Here is an 18,761-nt window from a genome sequence, read left to right as displayed (position 1 = left end):
TTATTTACAAGAAATTGGAATCTAGGGAAAGGCGAGGACAGTTGCATACATACACATGCACATACATGTGTGCAGAAGTCCCTTCAAATAACAGAGCAGATAGGATTAAGAAATAGTGAAGGACTCAGAGATAAATAATAAATATTATGTATAATCAAAGTGAGAATTTATCCCCAAAACATGACAGAAGATCGAAGGCAAGAAAAAAAAAAATATCCAAGCAAAAGTAAGTATTTTCCTCTTCTGAGCCAGGCTGGGAGGGACAGACTCACTTGGATTCTCAGGCCAGGTCACAAAGTAAAAGGAGGACAGCAGAGGAGAGACGGGCTGGATCATGTGGGTAACTTCTTTTATATGAATCACACATCTGGGCAAATCTCATCATCACACTCAGATGTGAAAGCAGAGACCTGACTGGTTTGCATTCAAGGATTCTGACCCAGGAGGAGCCCAGGTCTGATTGGTTTGTGGACTCAGAGGGCAGTCCCAGAGAGGCCGAGCTGAAGAAGATGCAGGAAGTTCCTGTCTATGTGTCACTGGCAGCCGTTTGGGGATGATAGGATAAGACAGGTTTTGTTGTTGTTGTTTTTGGTTTTAAAAACTATTTTATTTTTATTTATTTATTTGAAAGAAAAAGAGGGACATAGAAAGGGCACACAAAGGCCTTCAGCCAGTGTAGACAAAGTACAGAAACATGTGCAACCTTGTGCGTCTGGCTCATGAGGATCCTGGGGAATCAAACCTTGGTCCTTTGGCTTTGCAGGCAAGAGTTTTAACTTAGCTAAGCCATCTCTGCAGCCCCCTAGGTTTTAGTTTTGTCAAGCTGGACACAATGGCATCTCCTTATACCTTCTTTGGGCTTCTATCCTTAACTAACTTCCTGAGAAAACTCAGCTTTTTACTATTTCTCCTGCATCATTATGGGATTGGAGTAAATTTATCAACTGTGCTATACGTTGTTTCAGCTACCTTCTTGTTGCTGGGGGCGGGGAGGGGGGGGAAGACATCTGGCCAAAAGTGGCTTATTGGGAGGAAAAGGCTTTATTTCAGGCTTACAGTTTCCAAGGGAAATTTCATCATGATGGAAGAAGCTGGATCATTTGTTCATATACCCACAGCAGACAGAGAACAGCAAGCACCAGCAGGATGAGATGGCCCTGAACATAAAAATCTGGTCTGAAACCCAAGGTCTGCCCCTTGTGATATACTTCCTCCAGCAGAATCCCAACTAGGTAGGGACTAAGTAGGAAACTTAATCACAAATACGTGAGGCTATTGGTACATGGCTTGATGAAAAACCTTGAAAATGTCACTTCTCTTTTTCCTAGTTCTATGTCTTGTTTGTAAATGAAGGACTCAGGAACCAGAGGAATGCCATGACAGGCTTCAGAGTCACCACTAGGCCTAAGTTTCTGTTTCCCAGCAAGGTTTAAATAAGAATTTAACAGTTACTGAAAAAATATCACAAATTGCTTATGCCAGAAGGTGGCTTTTTTTTTTTTTTTTTTTTTTACTTTCTGAAATTAAGAAATTACTTTCTGAATTGTGAAAATACAATACTTTGCTGTATAATTAGAGAATAATGAAGCTCTATGCAATACAATTACCAATAAAAATAATAATTCTTGTAACAATTAACTTCAGTAAAACAGTAAGTTAATCACACCCCTTGCAAGATCAGGACAAGAGCATGTGCTTTCTATATGTGCTGATGTTAATTTATGGAGCTATAGAAAGTGAGCATCTGTTGAAGTTCTGGAGAAGTATCAAAATTGGTAATAATTTTCAATAACAAAAATTATGGTCATGGTAATTATGGCATAATTATGATGCCCTAAACCCAATTTTAGCATCTGGGTATAAGAAAGAATGGAAAACCAATATAAAGGGAGAAATATGCATCAAGTTTATACTTTCTAAAGATAATAGAACCATAAGAAATAATAGGATTGGGTTATGAGAAAACTCATTATCCATGAAGCTTATTACAATTCCCTCCAAATTTCCTATTGTAGAAACATTTAATTTTGAGTCTAAAAAAATAAAATGCAGTATCTTCTTTAAGTACCAATTTAGAAATGTCCATTGCTGTTTGCAGAAGACACTTCTGAGCCACACTTGGTCATGCCTACATTTGTTACCACACTTTCAAGTGGGATCTGTTCTGCATGTTGATAGCTGAATAATCTTTAACTCAGAAACGAATCTGTGAGATAAAGAAAATAACAGTGCACTTTTAATTCCAAGGATAAATAATCCCTTGAAGCTTAGAACTGAACAATAATTAAACAAAAAGAAAAGAAAATGTTTCATTGTTGGAAAAAATATCAGAAGAACATAGATTAGAAAATTTGAGTCACCACTTAACAGCAAGGCAACATTCTGGACCTATATCAGCTGTTAAAAAGAGGAATAATACTTACTCATAAGGTTATTATGAAGACTTGTGATAATACTTATAAAACTTTTGCTACTATTTGATATATCTTTATTAATAAAATATTCTTTTTTCCATTGAATGTTCCCAATGTTTGATATTATTACCAGACTGGAATGTTTCTTAAAAATAAGAATGGTTTCTAAAATAGTAGATTAATTCACCTGATTTTCCTTATCCCTTGATTTTCTCTCTGCTAGACAATATTTTCAGATTCAGATTCAATCAGGACTCAAGGCTTTTATTACCTAACTACCACAGTCCAGTAATTCTTACCACCATGTAAGACTCATAAATGAGGATGATCTGAGATACATTGACCCATCTTTTGTTTAGGAAGGGAATACATTTTTGTACTTACCCTGAGGAAAGAGTTCAAGCACGTTCTGTGAAATGTCACAGCTCTTCTTGTTAGGTAAGTGATACATCTGTTGCTGTTTGAGTGTGAAATGGCCCCCCAACCCCACTTCCAGGCTCATGAACTGAACACATGGTTTCCAGTTGGTAGCACTGTTTGAGAAGTTTGCTAAACCTTTAGGAAGTAGAGCCTTGCTGGAGGTGGGTCACTTACAGTAGATCTGGGGGGTTTTATAGACTGTCACCATTTTCTGTTCACTCTCTGCTACTTCACTGTAGATACAATATAATCAGCCACTTCCTGCTTTACCCCACATACCTTCTGCTCCATGGTGGATATGCCCTGGATTATATATCAGGATGATCTCTTTCTCCCCTAAGGTGCATCTCCTCAAGTATTTTGTCAAGCAAATGAGAAAAGTTACTAATAGAAAAATATATACAACTAAGTTTTAATGTCAGGAGTACAGAGTTGGTCCTTTTCACCATTCTATCTCCAGTCCAGTAGTCTCCAAGACTGGGGTCCTTATTACATTTATCATAATTGATAACACAGTCTTTGATTAGATTTTTTTATAAAATGAACACAAATACACACATTAATCCAAATATTCATAGATGCACACAGAAAGCAACTACATTTGTTCAAATCATTTCATAAGTCATACTAAGATCTTGATAATATTTGTGATTTACAGTCCTGTTGTTGAGCAAACAATTCCATTTGAACAAAAAGCATTCACAACTTCCTTCCTGTCTTCTCCTCCACCCACCCAAGTAGTAGGCTTCCTGAATTTTCCTTCCTTCACACATCATGACCAAGCCCTGCACAACAGAACCAGGCCTGTAAAACAGTATGCTTTTTTGTATCTTACATTTTTTTTCCCACATTTTCTTTCTCCACTTCATGCTGATGTCTTTATCCTCAGGGATAAGTGACAGCAACATCAGAAGTTGTAAAGAGGAAGCAAAGAATGGATGTTATTTTAAGACTAAAGTGATTCTTGATTAAGAATTTTCTAACATACACAGATTGCCCAAAAGGACAGGAAATGTCTTGAGCTTTAAGCCTTCATAAAATTGGCTGATATAATATCCTCTGTAAAATAACATCCTTCACTTTGGTGGCAAAAAGTGTACTTCCGGAAATGCATGTCTCCTTTGGATACTGATGCTGGCAGTCTGAACAGGAGCTGCCTTTGCTTGGGAGACAATTCACCACAGAGTTCATTGAGGAGGGTGTTTGGTTCCTTGCTCTCTTTGGCTGGAAGGTCATTTGCTGGCTCCCACTCACTGAAACTCTGGCTCTTCTTTCAAAGGGAAAGTACTTAAGGGTTTCTTTTGAAGATTTGTTCTAATCCCACCCATGGCCTGTGGCTTTTGCTTGGGCTCCATTGAAGGCCAATTTACATCTTAGTATCAGAAAATGACACACATAAGGCTTCACAATTTTAAAAAGTATATTTATCCACCTTTTGAGTTGAGTTACCCTTGCAGAGATTCCTGCTTTCTTCATTTCTATGGTATCTCATTTGATTTGCTAATTTCCTCTCTCTCTCTCTCTCTCTCCATATATATATATATATTCTTCTGTCACCCTGAACACAATCACTGGTCCACTCTGCAACACTGCATTGTATCTAATGAAGTGATGGTAATGGACAGTGATGATGATGATAATGATAGTGGTGTCAATAATTGTCTCCCAAGCAAAATTATGTTTTGGTAGACAGTATACCTTACATTGCTCCATATGATTCTCACACACACCTGTGAAATTTTGGTTGTTCAAGATCTATCTTCTTCATTTCCTAGGTGATATTTTCTTGAGTCAACTGAAACAAAGACTACCAACATTCATTTCTTCATCCTTCAAAATGCTCATAAAACTGAATAAATGCTTGTCTTGATCCTCAAAAAGCTCACAAGCAATATAGTGAAATTATACACAGAAATAATTGTAATGCTAAGGGAAAAACAATGATTCAAATAATTCAAGTGTAAACACATATCTCAAGTATAAAACAAAAGTCATCATGTTCTCTGATATCTACTTTATAAAAATGTAGACATCTCACTCAAGTAACCCTTCTGCTATTTCAGGAATTATTATTTTCATTTTTAGTTCGGAATCATTTTTCAGAATGTTTCCTTACTACTCAGATTTTCACTCTCAATTAAATTCATCATGCTCCATGACTCTGCCCGTTGCTTGCTCCACTATCAGTGCTTTTGTTAATGCTCTTTGTCATGGCTCTAGCATTCTAAACACAGTGCACACGTCACATGGCTTTGTGTGCTCTTATAACCACAACCCACAGCCATGACAGCATGTGGGGCTAGAAATAATCTCATACTACATTTTTAGATTATAGATTATATTCACACACATTATGTCATATAAGAATTTGCCAAGTCCATGAAATGAGTTAAAACTTATTGATGAAGCTGTGAAGAATAAATAAGTCAATACACAAAAAATTCCACAATTGTGCCAGAAATGTGGAAAGTACTCATCAAATGTGGGGTATACAAGTTGAACATGAATCCATGTTTTCTGTAAGTTCTGTTTTGTCTCTAACATAAGTGTGCGTAAATTCCAAACATTACCAGATATCAGAACTTAGCTTTAAATTTTGTTTCTTAAAACCTTATCTTTTGATATAAGTAGACATTGTCAAAGATGTAAATGTATGCCATTCTCATAATACACACATATTACAGAAAACATTATTCAACCTTTACATTCTCCTTTTTTTTTTTTTTTTTTTTTTTTTGGTACCAAATGTATTCAGAGAGCATTTCAGCTAACAGTAGTCCAGAAACAACCAAAATGTTGGTATTGTCTTGTGAGTCAAAATCCATTTATATCTAGATTATAAAACTTGGGTTTGGGCTGGAGACATGGCTCAGTAGTTAAGGCATTTGCCTGCAAAGCCAGAACATCCCAGTTCAATTCTCCAGGACCCACATAAGCCAGATGCACAAGAGGGTGCATGTGTCTGGAGTTCCCTTGCAATGGCTGGAGGCCCTGACACACCCATTTTTTTCTCTCTCACCTCTCTCTCTCTCTTTCTCTCTCTCAAATGAATAAATAAATAAACAAACTTGGGATCTATTTTAGCTGCATGATTCCAATTGTTTCATAAGCCAGTGAAACTAAGCTCTCCTTAGTATTATTTTTTAATTATAAGGGTCATTCATTTAAAGTCACACAGCATTTAGAGCAAAGCCTGTAAATTACATTGTTGGTACTGCTTCATGTGCATAAGTGTCTTTTGGGCAAAAAATGACTCTTCAAAATGTACTTGATGAAGAAAAATGAAGGTCAAACAATAAACAGTAAAACTTTTACCACTCAGAAACCATAAGCAAGTAACTACAAACTTCCAAGATATGGCAAAACCCGGTTAGGTTTATAAATATAAAAGAATACATTCTACCCATCTATAGATTACTTGGCAATAAGCATTAAATATCTCAAAAGTTTATGATTTAGAAGCAATAGACATAAGATTTGTCACCATCACAAAGCAGTTTGTTGCAGGTCAGCATTATTATCAAGACATGATTGTGAGTCTTGTATATACACAAAATGGCTTGAGAAAACCAGGAAATTTGAAGTCATTCTTAAGACAAAAAAAAAAAAGCATTGGAAGGTCATAAGAGCATAAAGACATTTCCCCAAAATATTTTTCAATATAGGCAGCTCTAAGATTCTATATAAAAAAGAAAGTGACCCAGAGTACTCAATCTTTTCCAGAATGAAGGAGAATAAAATTTGCCTTCAAAAGTGTGCTTAACTTTCTACAATGTCATTACTGAGTCACTTGCCAGTCCCAAAGATGTTTAAAGCCAAAATTCAAGTTGCAAGTAACAAATAAGACACTGAAGGAGAAAACAAAACTGAAACCATCATGGAAAAACAAAATCTCATGGTGTTTACAAGACACAAAACTGCCATTGAATTTTCACTAAAGGGAAAAAGAAGGACTTAGTAAACTTCAGATTTTCAGTTAAAATTAAGGAAATATTAAATCCTATTGTAGACAGACTGTAAATAGATCATTTGTTTCTATACCTAAAAACTAGTCTCAAAATACTTTAAATTCCAGAATGTTGTTAAATTTTCCTTCTTACTTTAACAGCCAATTCAAAAAAAGAAAAGAAGCAATTTAATGCTATTTGGAAGAAAAAATCATCTCTCAGATTTTTAATTTTTCTACATGCTTTTTATTTGGTATTGACAATGAAGCCACCAGGCATACCAATAGATAGAACCAAAAACTGAAAATGAAAAGAAAAATAGTAAAAGATTCATGGCCAACATAGAGTGTGCAATACTTAATATGGGAGAAAATGAAAATTGGGAGGGAACATAGGAGGTATTCTATAAGTAATAGCTACTTACAGGCAACATGAGGGACAAAAGGAACAGAACACAGAACAGAAGGGTTCTTGTGTGAAGAGGAGGACTATATACAAAACTAATGACAGCACGGATCAATATCATACAAATCTTCCTCCTGGATAGCAAACTAAAAGGTATAACCCTTAATAAGAATGAAGTGGGGGATGGCCCAGGCAGAAGAACCACAGAGAGGGTAGAGAAAGCTTCATCCTAAAAACATGGCCTCTGGTTTTTAATTCCCAATGCCTGGACTGTGCTATACCTCACAGTGAGCAGTTGGTTGGGGATTATTAATGCAGGCTACTTCCAAAGCACTCAGTTTTTGGTCAGAACTAAGCAGCAATCCGCTATTGCTGAAGACACACAGGTGGAGGACACAGGCATTGACAGATCACACTGGAACCTAGACAGAAGTCTGCTCCCTGCTCACTGGTCCTTATAGTGCTGGTGAGATCTATGTGAGCTTCTGGGAGATCATGGCCACCAACAAGCAGGGGATCCTGCGAGCTAGGAAATCAGCCAGCCAAGACAGAAGACTATGGATTTAATGGTCATAGACACCAGAGAAAAGCTCCCACTACACTATTCTTTGGACAGGAAGAGTAACCATACCCATCAAAACATCTCTTACTTAACTGTGTTTATCCCATTTAATCTATGCTTCTTTCATGCTTGGTTAGATAATTTTTGTTTAGTTTTGTTTTTCACAGATGGCAGCAAAAACCAGAGAGAACCAAGATCCATCCAAACAACAAAGATAGCCTATGAGCTGGAGAGATGGCTTAGCGGTTAAGCGCTTGCCTGTGAAGCCTAAGGACCCCGGTTCGGGGCTCAGTTCCCCAGGTCCCACGTTAGCCAGATGCACAAGGGGGCGCACGTGTCTGGAGTTCTTTTGCAGTGGCTGGAAGCCCTGGAGCGCCCATTCTCTCTCTCCCTCTATCTGTCTTTCTCTCTGTGTCTGCCGCTCTCAAATAAATAATAAAAATAAAAAAAATTAAAAAAAAAAAGATAGCCTATTGCCCATAAGTAGATGAGCCACCTCTATCACATCTGGCAGGACCTAGGTGACACTCTAGAGGAGGCAACAATTTAAACATGAGTTCTGCTCTCACTGCAAGCCCAACAATCAGCTGTAGGGTAATGCCAATAGATACTGATGAGACCCAACTCATCAAATAGTAATTCAGATGTTACAGAGAGCTCAATACTAAAATAGATTTATAACATACCCACAAGGTTTAGGAAAGATTTAAGAAGAAGTGGAAGCATGATTGTAACAGCAATAGGACATGAATGATTATCCTGAGGTGTTGCCTCAAATTCAGAAACTGACAGATGTATTCATAACCTTATGGTGAATATGAATAACCCCACTGAGGAAGTTCATTAGTGGGGTTGGGGCAGGAGGAGGGGATATAAGAAAATGACAGTAGTACCTTGCACAGTTTGTGTGTGTGCAGGGTCACAGTCTGGAGTGGGTAGGCTGACCCATTTCTGGACTCCTCCCACTTCCCTTGGTCTATGTTCCTGTGTAGTCAGCATATGAGCAGGTGTGGAGATCTGGAATGAGTAGGCCAGACCCCTGTATCTGGGCACCTCCCACCTCTTCAGTCTGAGAGCAAGGCACCAATTAAGCCAGATACCTGTTCCCTTGCTCTTCCTAGTTCCCTGGTCCTGGTAGGTCCCATTGTGCCTTGCTTGGGGAGACCTGGCCCCTGTGTGAGGTGTGGAATCAGAACTTTTGCTCTGGTATCCTGACTGGCCACTAGGTACCAACATCCCTGTTCAACTGAGACCAAGGGTGAATGGGCCAAAGGACAAAAACTTGTTTTCTCCTCAATAAATAAACAGTCTTCCTAAAATGGGTAGACAACAATGCAAAAAAAACTAACAAAAGTCAGATCTCCACCAAGGATGCCTCCAATGAAATGATAAAGGAATCAAATCCATTCCTAAAATGAAAACACAAGTACCAATGACACCCTGACCAAAACTAAAAATTAAAATTAAAATTAAAAAATCACTGAACTTGAAGCAAACTATCAAAGAACCAACAATTGTATCAACAAAATTGAACAGAATCATCCTCTAGACCATTTAGTCTTTGGAAGTAGGCTTAAGTTGATTGAAGTGAATGTTAGAACCCTCCAGAGAGATATGAATAAAGTGAAGGTAATTTAAGAAGTGGAAGACCTCAACAATTGGTTAATTAAGCTTAATGAAGACTTGATCAAATGCAAGAATGAACTACAGTAAGCATCAAGAAAATTAGAACTCAAATTGAAATTATACCACAAAGAGAGAGAGAGAGAGGCATGATACAAAATAACACAACAGAAAACCAAAAGCAGATATAATTTATAGAAACTTCTCTAGAATCACTCACAAACAGAGTTAATCATGTGGAATGCAGGACCTCTGACCTGGAAAATAAAAGAGAAGAAATTGCTTGGGAAGCCAAAAACTGCAAAATTAAAAAAAAAAAAAAATCAAATGAACAGAATACAAGGGAACTGTGGGATACCCTAAAACTACCAAACATCCAGATCATGGGTATACCAAAAGGAGAGGAAATCCAGACCAGAGGAATAAAATTATTGAAGAAAATTTTCTGAATCTTGCAAAAGACAGGTACATACAAATATAAGCAACCCACCAAACACCAAATAGGTAGGTCCAAAGAAGGAACTGTCCAAGATATATCATAGATAAAACTCTTAACAATGAAAGCAAAAAGAGAGTGTTAAAAGCAGCAAGAAAGAATCAATATACAACCTACAAAGACAATCCCATCAGCGTTACTTTATTTGTCAATGGAAACCCTGAAAGCCAAAAGGCCCTGAAATGGAACACTTCACAGTCTGAAAAACTATGGCTTCCAACTAAAGCTACTTTACCAACCAAAATAATCCCTCATAATAGATGGTGAAAGACAACTTTCTGTGAAAAAGTCATCTCTATGATTATATGAACACAAATCCAAACCTACAGAGAATACTTGAGGGAATACTCCACACAGAACAGTCAACTAATCTCAAGAACCAACAAGAAGGAGATCACAATAACCAAAATAAACCAGTTTCAAAACAGTACGTAACACAAGAAAGCACCAAATCCAATAAACACTTCATCATGGCAGGGATTGATTCAAACCCCCCAGTAATAACCTTAAATATTAATGGACTTAAGTCACCCATGAAAAGACACAGGGTAGATCATAAAACTGGACCTTTCCCTATGCTATCTTCAAGAAACCCACCTCACCACTAAAGATAGACACTTCCTCAGGGAGAAAGTTTGGAAAATGATATTCCAAGTAAATGGAAATAAAAAAAAAGTGGGTGTTGCTAAATTAATATCTGATAAAACAGATTTCAACCAATAGTAATCAAAAAGGACAAAGAAGGAAGGCCACTTATTACTCATCAAGGGAATGATCCAACAGAGCACATCACAATCACAAATACATATGTGCCAAACACAGGGGCACCACCATTTATAAAACAAAATCTACTTGATAATAAAACAGAAATAAACACCAACACATATCATAGTCAGATACTTCAATACTCCATTATCATCAACAGACAGATCATCCAAGCAGAAAAACAACAGGGAAATAACAGCATTGAATAACACCATAAATAAACTAGACCTAATAGATATCTACAGAACTTCCCACCTGAATTCTACAGGACACACATTTTTCTCAGCAGCCCATGGAACCTTCTCCAAAATGGAGCATATATTAGGCCAGAAAGCATGTCTTCAATAAAGTCATGAAAAATTGAAATATTTTCCTGCACCATGTCAGATCACAATTCTTTAAAGCTAGAAATCAATAAGAGACACATTGCTAACTCCACCAACTCCTAGAGAATACATAACACAATTTTTAAACAATGAATGGGTTATGGAAGAAATAAAAAAAGAAATTCTAAAGTATCTAGAATTGAATGATAATGAAAGCACAACCTACCAAAAATCAATGAAGGTTATCATAAGGGAAAAAAAATCATAGCACTAAATGCCTTAATTACAAAGAGAGAGAGATTACAAATCTATAACCCAACTGTCCACCTAAAGGCATTGGAAAAACAAGAAGTATCCAACCCAAGAGCTCCAGATGGAAAGAAAAAAAATCAAGATTAGAGCAGACATTCATGAATTGTAAGCTAAGAAAACAATTTAAAAAATTGATGAAGTGAAGAGCTGGTTCTTTGACAAAACAAGCAAGTTTGACAAACCCTTGGCCAAACTTCTCAAGCAAAAAAAGAGATAAATCTAAAATTAACAAAATCAGAAATAGAAAAGGAGAGATCACTACAGACATCAATGAAATTGGAAGAATCATCAGTGTATACTTCCAAAACCTGTAAGCCACAAAATGAAATTATCTGGAAGAAATGGATGGTTCCTAGATAAAACCACCTACCCAAACTAAACTCACAGCAGATTAATTTCCTAAACAAACCTATCACATCCATGGAGATTGAAAAGGCAATCAAAAACCTCCCCCAAAAGAAAAGTCTAGGACCAGGGCAACACATCCAGAGCATTATCCACCTTGATCAAGTAGGCTTCATCACAGGGATGCAGGGATAGCTTAACATATGGAAATCAGTCAACAAAATACACCATATAAATAAATTTTACCATAGGGCCACATGATCATCTCAATTGATGCAGAGAAGGACTTTGACAAAATACAGCACTACTTCATGATCAAAACACTGGAAAGAATAAACATGAAGAGTTTTTATATCAACATAGTAAAGACTACATGTAAAGTTCCTAAAACCCAAGTAATACTTAATTTGGAATAACTCAAGTAGTTCCCACTGAGATAGGGAAAAGGACAGGTGCCACTCTCACCACTGCTCTTCCACATAGCACTAGAAGTACTGCAAGCAATGATACAGGAGAAAGAAATAAAAGGATTCAGACTGGAAAGGGAGAAGTCAAGTTAACCCTATTTGCAGATGGCATGATCCTATATCTAAGTAACCCAAAAGTCTACATCTCAAAAGTTTTAAAGGTGAAAAATTCCTTCAGCAAAGTGGCAGGATACAAAACCAATGCACAAAATCAGTAGTTTTTCTATTTGCAAAGGACAAATATACAGCAAAAGAAATCAGTGAGGCTGTCCCATTTTCAATAGCAACAAAAAATTAAATACATTGGAATACCTAACCAAGGCTTTGAAATGCCTACATAATGAAAACATAAAAAGTCTCAAGGAAGAAATTGAGGCAGACTTGAGAAAATGGAAATACCTCCCATAATCTTGGATAGGTAGAATTAATATTGTGAAAATAGCAATTATACTAAAAGCAACATACAGATTTAACACAATACCAATACAAATAACAGCATCATTCTTAACAGAGATTGAAAAAAAAATAATGTCAAAATTCATACGGAATGGCATAAGCTCTCAGAAAGCCAAATGCTTCCTCTTACAGGGCATTTAAAATGTCCACATCTCAGCTCAGAAATTTGCTCAACCATGTTTATATTTGCTCAATTCATAACACCTAAAAACTGGAATCATCCCAGGTGCCCATCATTGGATGAATGGATTACCAAGATATGGTATATCTATAGGACAGAATTCAACTCAGCATTAAAAAAATTACACATTGAAATTTGAAGAAAAATGGTCAAACTTTGAACAGATTATTCTAATTGACCTCACACAATATACAGAAAAACAATTGTTGCATGAACTCACTTGTCTGCAGTTCCAAACTTGGATCAGCCCAAGTTGCTGACACAACCAAATAGCATCTTGAAGCTTGGACAATATGGAGGGTATGACTTGGGGAAAGAAAAAGGGGGCCCAAATTGGAACCCAAATTGATCTAGCACCATAGAATCCTATATCGTGGAAGTCAGACTAAAAGGTAGAACACTCAAGAGGACCTTAGAGGGAGCACCTTATTTGTAGGGCCCTGGAGAATGTGAGACAAAACCTAACCTCAAATTTCTCCTGTTCCTCTTTCTTCTCAGGCTTTTTCTTTTTTCTTTTCCTTTGGCACAGGCCTCTAATTCCCTGTACTAGGATGTGGTCTTCATGCACAGTGAGCTGTTGACTAGAGAGGCCTACTAGATCTCCCAAAACAAGCAAGACAGACTTCTCTCAGAGGACTTGATTATCCACCAGAGGTTAATGGTAAAACCTCACTGCTGAAGACACCAAACTTTGTTGGCATGGAGAGACCTGTTTGGAATCTGGAGTAGAGCCAGTCCTCAGAAAATTAGCCCATCTAGTGCTGGAAGGTGCTACATAGGCTACCAGGGGAAAGTGGTCAACATCTGTCCAAGCAACTTAAAGTCTAAGTGACTCAGAAGCAAACAATTTGACATAATGCTCACACAAGTGCAATAGTGGCACACAGCCATAGTGGGTAATCAACTGCTCTTAGATTGGCTAACAGATCCATTCAGTGGAAAGGAACTGAGAAACAAGTCGGAATCATATCTAGGTAATTATTCTGATTTCCATTGCCAAGCTCCCACTAACCTTGGACTATAAGAGTGTCTAAACCCTTTTAATTCTCTCTAAATTAATAATGGTTATCCCATGTAACCAAACCTGACATCACTCTCCATTGGAGAATCTTCTTCTCTTTTCAGATGAAAATTGGACCTGAGGAGATAAATGACCCAGTGCACTCCACCTTGTCTCAGCTGAAATCACAGACAAATTGGGGAAATGAGCAAGAGTGCTGCTTTTATAGTTAAGCTGATATCAGCCCAAGGGTGGAGGAAGACACTGAGGACACTCAACACAATGTCATTTCAGGTCAGGGTAATTAGCATATTTATCACTATTTCTCATTTCTTTCTGTTAGAAGTATCCAAAGTTCTCTTTTCTAAGTGTTTCAAAATATTCAGTTAATTTTGTCAATTATAGTTACCCTAGTATGTTCTAGACCATTGGAAATTATTTTTCCAATTTTAAGAACATCTCATACCGATAACCACTCTAACTGGGATGGTATAAAAACCTCATTGCTAGTTATTTGTAATTCCTTGATGATTAATGAATATGAAGTATTCTTTCCAAACATGTGTGTGTATAGACACATGAATGTGTATCCGTAATTTCATATGTTAAGATGTAACTATCGTCGGCTTTAGAACACAGTTACACAGCTTAAAGATGACAGATACCATCATATGTGATAAACTTCCTGGCACAAATGACAGCGTGAAGTAATCACTACCTAGCCTATTACTGCTGCTGCTGTTATTATTTGTCACATGGCATACAGAGAACAACAAGCGTTAATATATGGCATATGGAGCTATTTACTATGTTCATGGACTTACGCAAAGTGGTAGCTACTACAATGATGATCTAGTATGATTTTTGTAATTAGGTGCCTGCAGTTTGAGCAAATGACTTACTTTTAAAAAGCAGTAATTTTCATTTGGTGTAGAACATACTCTCCTTAGTTCTCTGAGTGTACCTTGACTTTCATTTGAAGTCTCAGTGGGGAGAACAAAAACTACATGGCAAAGATAGTGTGAGAGTTTTGTTTTGATGGGACTGTGGATTAGAAATGAAAGGTTGGAATGACTTCTCCCTGAGACTGAACTTTTTTACAACAGTCTTTCTAAATTTCTTTATTTAAATTTTATACATGTCTATCCTATATTTTGATCACAGTCCCCTCTCACTTATTTCTTTTGTTACCCCTCTCCTTCTTCTAAGCCCCCTCTTCACAATTAGTCCTTTTTCTATTTTGATTTCTGTGAAATTTAGGCATGGGCTACAATATACTTACTGTAAAATACAATTTACACAAGTAATTAACCTTCATGATTCTCATTTTTCTATTCAATAAAATTGGATTATTACTAAAGGCTTCACTATAGAGTTGAACCAGGATGAGTTAAATACTAGAAATCTGAAAAGTTATGCAACTATCAGCCTTGATTATCATATTATTATAATAAGATAGCTTGTATTCTTCATAACCAGATCTTGAATACTCCATTGCTCAACAGACAATGATCAGGAATCTGCTAGACCAAGATGTTCCACTAAAGATAAAGGATTGATTGAGTGATCTAAGGAAACAGAATGTTCCATTTTCACATTTTTATAAATGCTGAGCACTGACAGCTACGTAAAATATAATAGCAGCTTTCCCTCCTGGGTGAATCTGCTACTTGTCAATAATACCTACTCTGTTTTTAATTATTGACAGCTCTAAATTTTAACTTGGTGCATCACTACTCAGCATGATGATTTCCCTTTTTGTTTTCTTTGTAACAAGCTCACATTCTGTACCTAAATTACCTACATATATATATATATATATATGTATGTATATATATATATGTATATATATATGTATATACATATATATATATGTGTGTGTGTATATACATACATACATACATATATATATATACACATATATATGTATATATATATAAATTTTTTATTTATTTATTTGAGAGTGACAGACACAGAGAGAAAGACAGATAGAGGGAGAGAGAGAGAATGGGCACGCCAGGGCTTCCAGCCTCTGCAAACGAACTCCAGATGCGTGCGCCCCCTTGTTCATCTGGCTAACGTGGGACCTGGAGAACTGAGCCTCGAACCGGGGCCCTTAGGCTTCACAGGCAAGCGCTTAACCGCTAAGCCATCTCTCCAGCCCCATATATATATTTTTTTGTTTATTTTTATTTATTTATTTGAGAGCCACAGGCATAGAGAGAAAGAGGCAGATTGAGAGAAAGAATGGTTGCACCAGGGCCTCCAGCCACTGCAAACAAACTCCAGACGTGTTTGCCCCCTTGTGCATCTGGCTAGCGTGGGTCCTGGGGAACTGAGCCTCAAACTGGGGTCCTTAGGCTTCACAGGCAAGCACTTAACTGCTAAGCCATCTCTCCAGCCCTATATTTATATTTAATACAGATAGATGGATAGATACAGATAAGTAAACGAGTGCTGTCTTTCTGGTGGCTGAAATGCAAATATAATAGAATTTAAGCAGCTGACAGGAACCAGGAGTTGAAAATCATGTGCTGTGTGTATCAAAACCTCAAAGATACACAGCCAGGGACCCTGTTATGGTAGAGTTCTATGACAATCTGAGCGCTATGGCATGCTCAAGAGGCTCTCAGCCCAGCCTCTTCTCCCGCGTGCGTTTCTTTGCACCATTGTAAATGTTTCTCACATTGTTGGAAACATGTACTAAACTGCTAGTGAAACCTGAGCTCTGCTGGAAGTTTATTCCAGTTTTGATAACTTCAAGCCCAGATAGATTACTTTGTATTAAGGCTTTTAACAACATTGTAAACATATTCTTTTACATACATCAAGCTGCTTTGACTAGAGAACACAGTAAGTATTCCAACTACTTTAACTCGAGAAAATTGCCAAATGAAACCTGCTGACTCATGAGGGCCTGGGCTGGATATGTCCTGTTGGTAAGATCTGGATCTTTTCTCTGCATGCCCATATCTGCTGGTGAACTCTTGCATGAATTGTTCATTTTGTTCATTGTATTTTTCAGCTTTCGAATGTATAGTCAATATCTTTTTGTCAATGATTATTCCCTTTCTAGATAACTTTTATTTCTTCATGCACCAATTCTGCAGATTTTAGTTTGTTAGTCATGATTTCATTCAGTTCTCTGAAAAAAATCTGTGCAATTTTTTTAATCTTTGCCTAGTAAGTTCAATGTCTTTACAGGGATGACCTCTGTCAATTTACTCATCTTTCCCCTATGTGTGGGTTGTACAATCTTGATCATTGTCACTTTTTATTTAAAGCTTTAAATAGTATGTGATAAATCAGAAATAATATTTTTCACATCTAGGAAGCTTCCTGTGTCATATAATTGAGGGCTTCATTCATTTTGATATTTTTACTTTAGGCTTTCTTTTTACTTTCTTAATATTTGCCTTGTTACTTTTGTTTTCTCTTTCATACAGCATTTCTAGGTAGACTAGGCTGATGTCCAGCTCCTGTGCTTCAGCCCCCTAAGTGCTGGTATTATGGGCAATGTGTCACCACAACCACCTTTATCCTGACTTTTCCAAACTGATTTTACAAAGATTGTAAGTAAAGGACTTTTCATTTGATTGTAGTGGTCACCTGACATACATTTTGTTTTTATGCCTTGAAAGTAAAACTACACGGAAATTTTTTCTAGGATTGTAGCTTGGCTCTGAGCTGGAGTACTCCTTCACTGACGGATTAGGCAGCTGCACTCTGGCTGGGTACTCATGGCCACCTGCACAGAAAGCCAAAAGTGTTAGTTTGTGTAAAAGTATGTCCTGGCCTTATGTCTCCAACCCTAAGGATGTATATAGCTCTCTAGCCTATCTGGTGTGCTGTACGTCTACCAAGCCCTACTACCGAGAGGAAATTTTCTTCTCTATCTCCCAGGTTCAGGTTTTGCAGTCACTGTTGTTTGTGCCATGTGCTACCTCTTGCCAAGTCAGCTACAGCAAGCCTTGGTCTTTATATCTTTTGACAGACTCCTTTGTGGATAGCAAAACACAAGTCATCAGAGACAGACTCTAGTCCTTCAGGAAATGCAAGACCGATTAGAGCATGCCATTACAGTACCTCCATGTCACCCTCCTGGCACCCATCCAACCATGCCAGGAATGTGGTCGTCCAGGACCTGATCCCTGCTATTGTGCAGGAGGTGGATGATGACAGTCATGTAAAGATGTATATGTCCTTCATTGCAAAATTCTATGGGCATTTCTTCATCACACTATCCCCTGGTCTCTGCACATCTTCAGTGAGGATTCACAGTTCAAAAATGTTGAGTCTGGAGAGATTGCTCAGTGGTTAAGGCAGTTGCCTGTGAAGCCTAAGGACCTAGGTTCAACTCCCCAGGACACATGTAAACAGATATACATGGTGATACATTTATCTGGAGTTTGTTTGCAGTGGCTACAGGCCCTGGTGTGTCCACTTTCTGTCTCTCTCTCTCTAATAAATAAATAAAATAAAATATTTTTAAAATGTTTATTAGATCCAACTATGGCTGTTTCTTTTTTTTTTTAGTGATATTCTTTTTCTTTTATTTATTTATTTATTTTTTTTAATTTATTTATTTTGAGAGCAACAGACACAGAGAGAAAGACAGATAGAGGGAGAGAGAGAGAGAATGGGTGCACCAGGGCTTCCAGCCTCTGCAAACGAACTCCAGACACATGCGCCCCCTTGTGCATCTGGCTAACGTGGGACCTGGGGAACCAAGCCTCAAACCGGGGTCCTTAGGCTTCACAGGCAAGCGCTTAACCTCTAAGCCATCTCTCCAGCCCCAACTATGGCTGTTTCAATGGGGTTGCCAGTACCTTAAGAATTCTATTCCACTATTCTTTACTCTCCCATGGTATCACATATGAGATATGTTTATTATATAGTTGAATATGATTTATAAACACTTTAATTTTTCTGAATTTGACTGCATTAAGAGAATAGTTATTCCTGGTTTTCCTACATTAATCAGAGGACTCTTTTCAAACTTCCTAATGTGTGTGTTTCTATTTTCTTTTATTTATACTCAG

This window comes from Jaculus jaculus, chromosome 2 (genome assembly GCF_020740685.1).
Source record: "Jaculus jaculus isolate mJacJac1 chromosome 2, mJacJac1.mat.Y.cur, whole genome shotgun sequence".
NCBI lineage: Eukaryota > Metazoa > Chordata > Mammalia > Rodentia > Dipodidae > Jaculus > Jaculus jaculus.
This window is presented reverse-complemented; position numbering follows the sequence as displayed.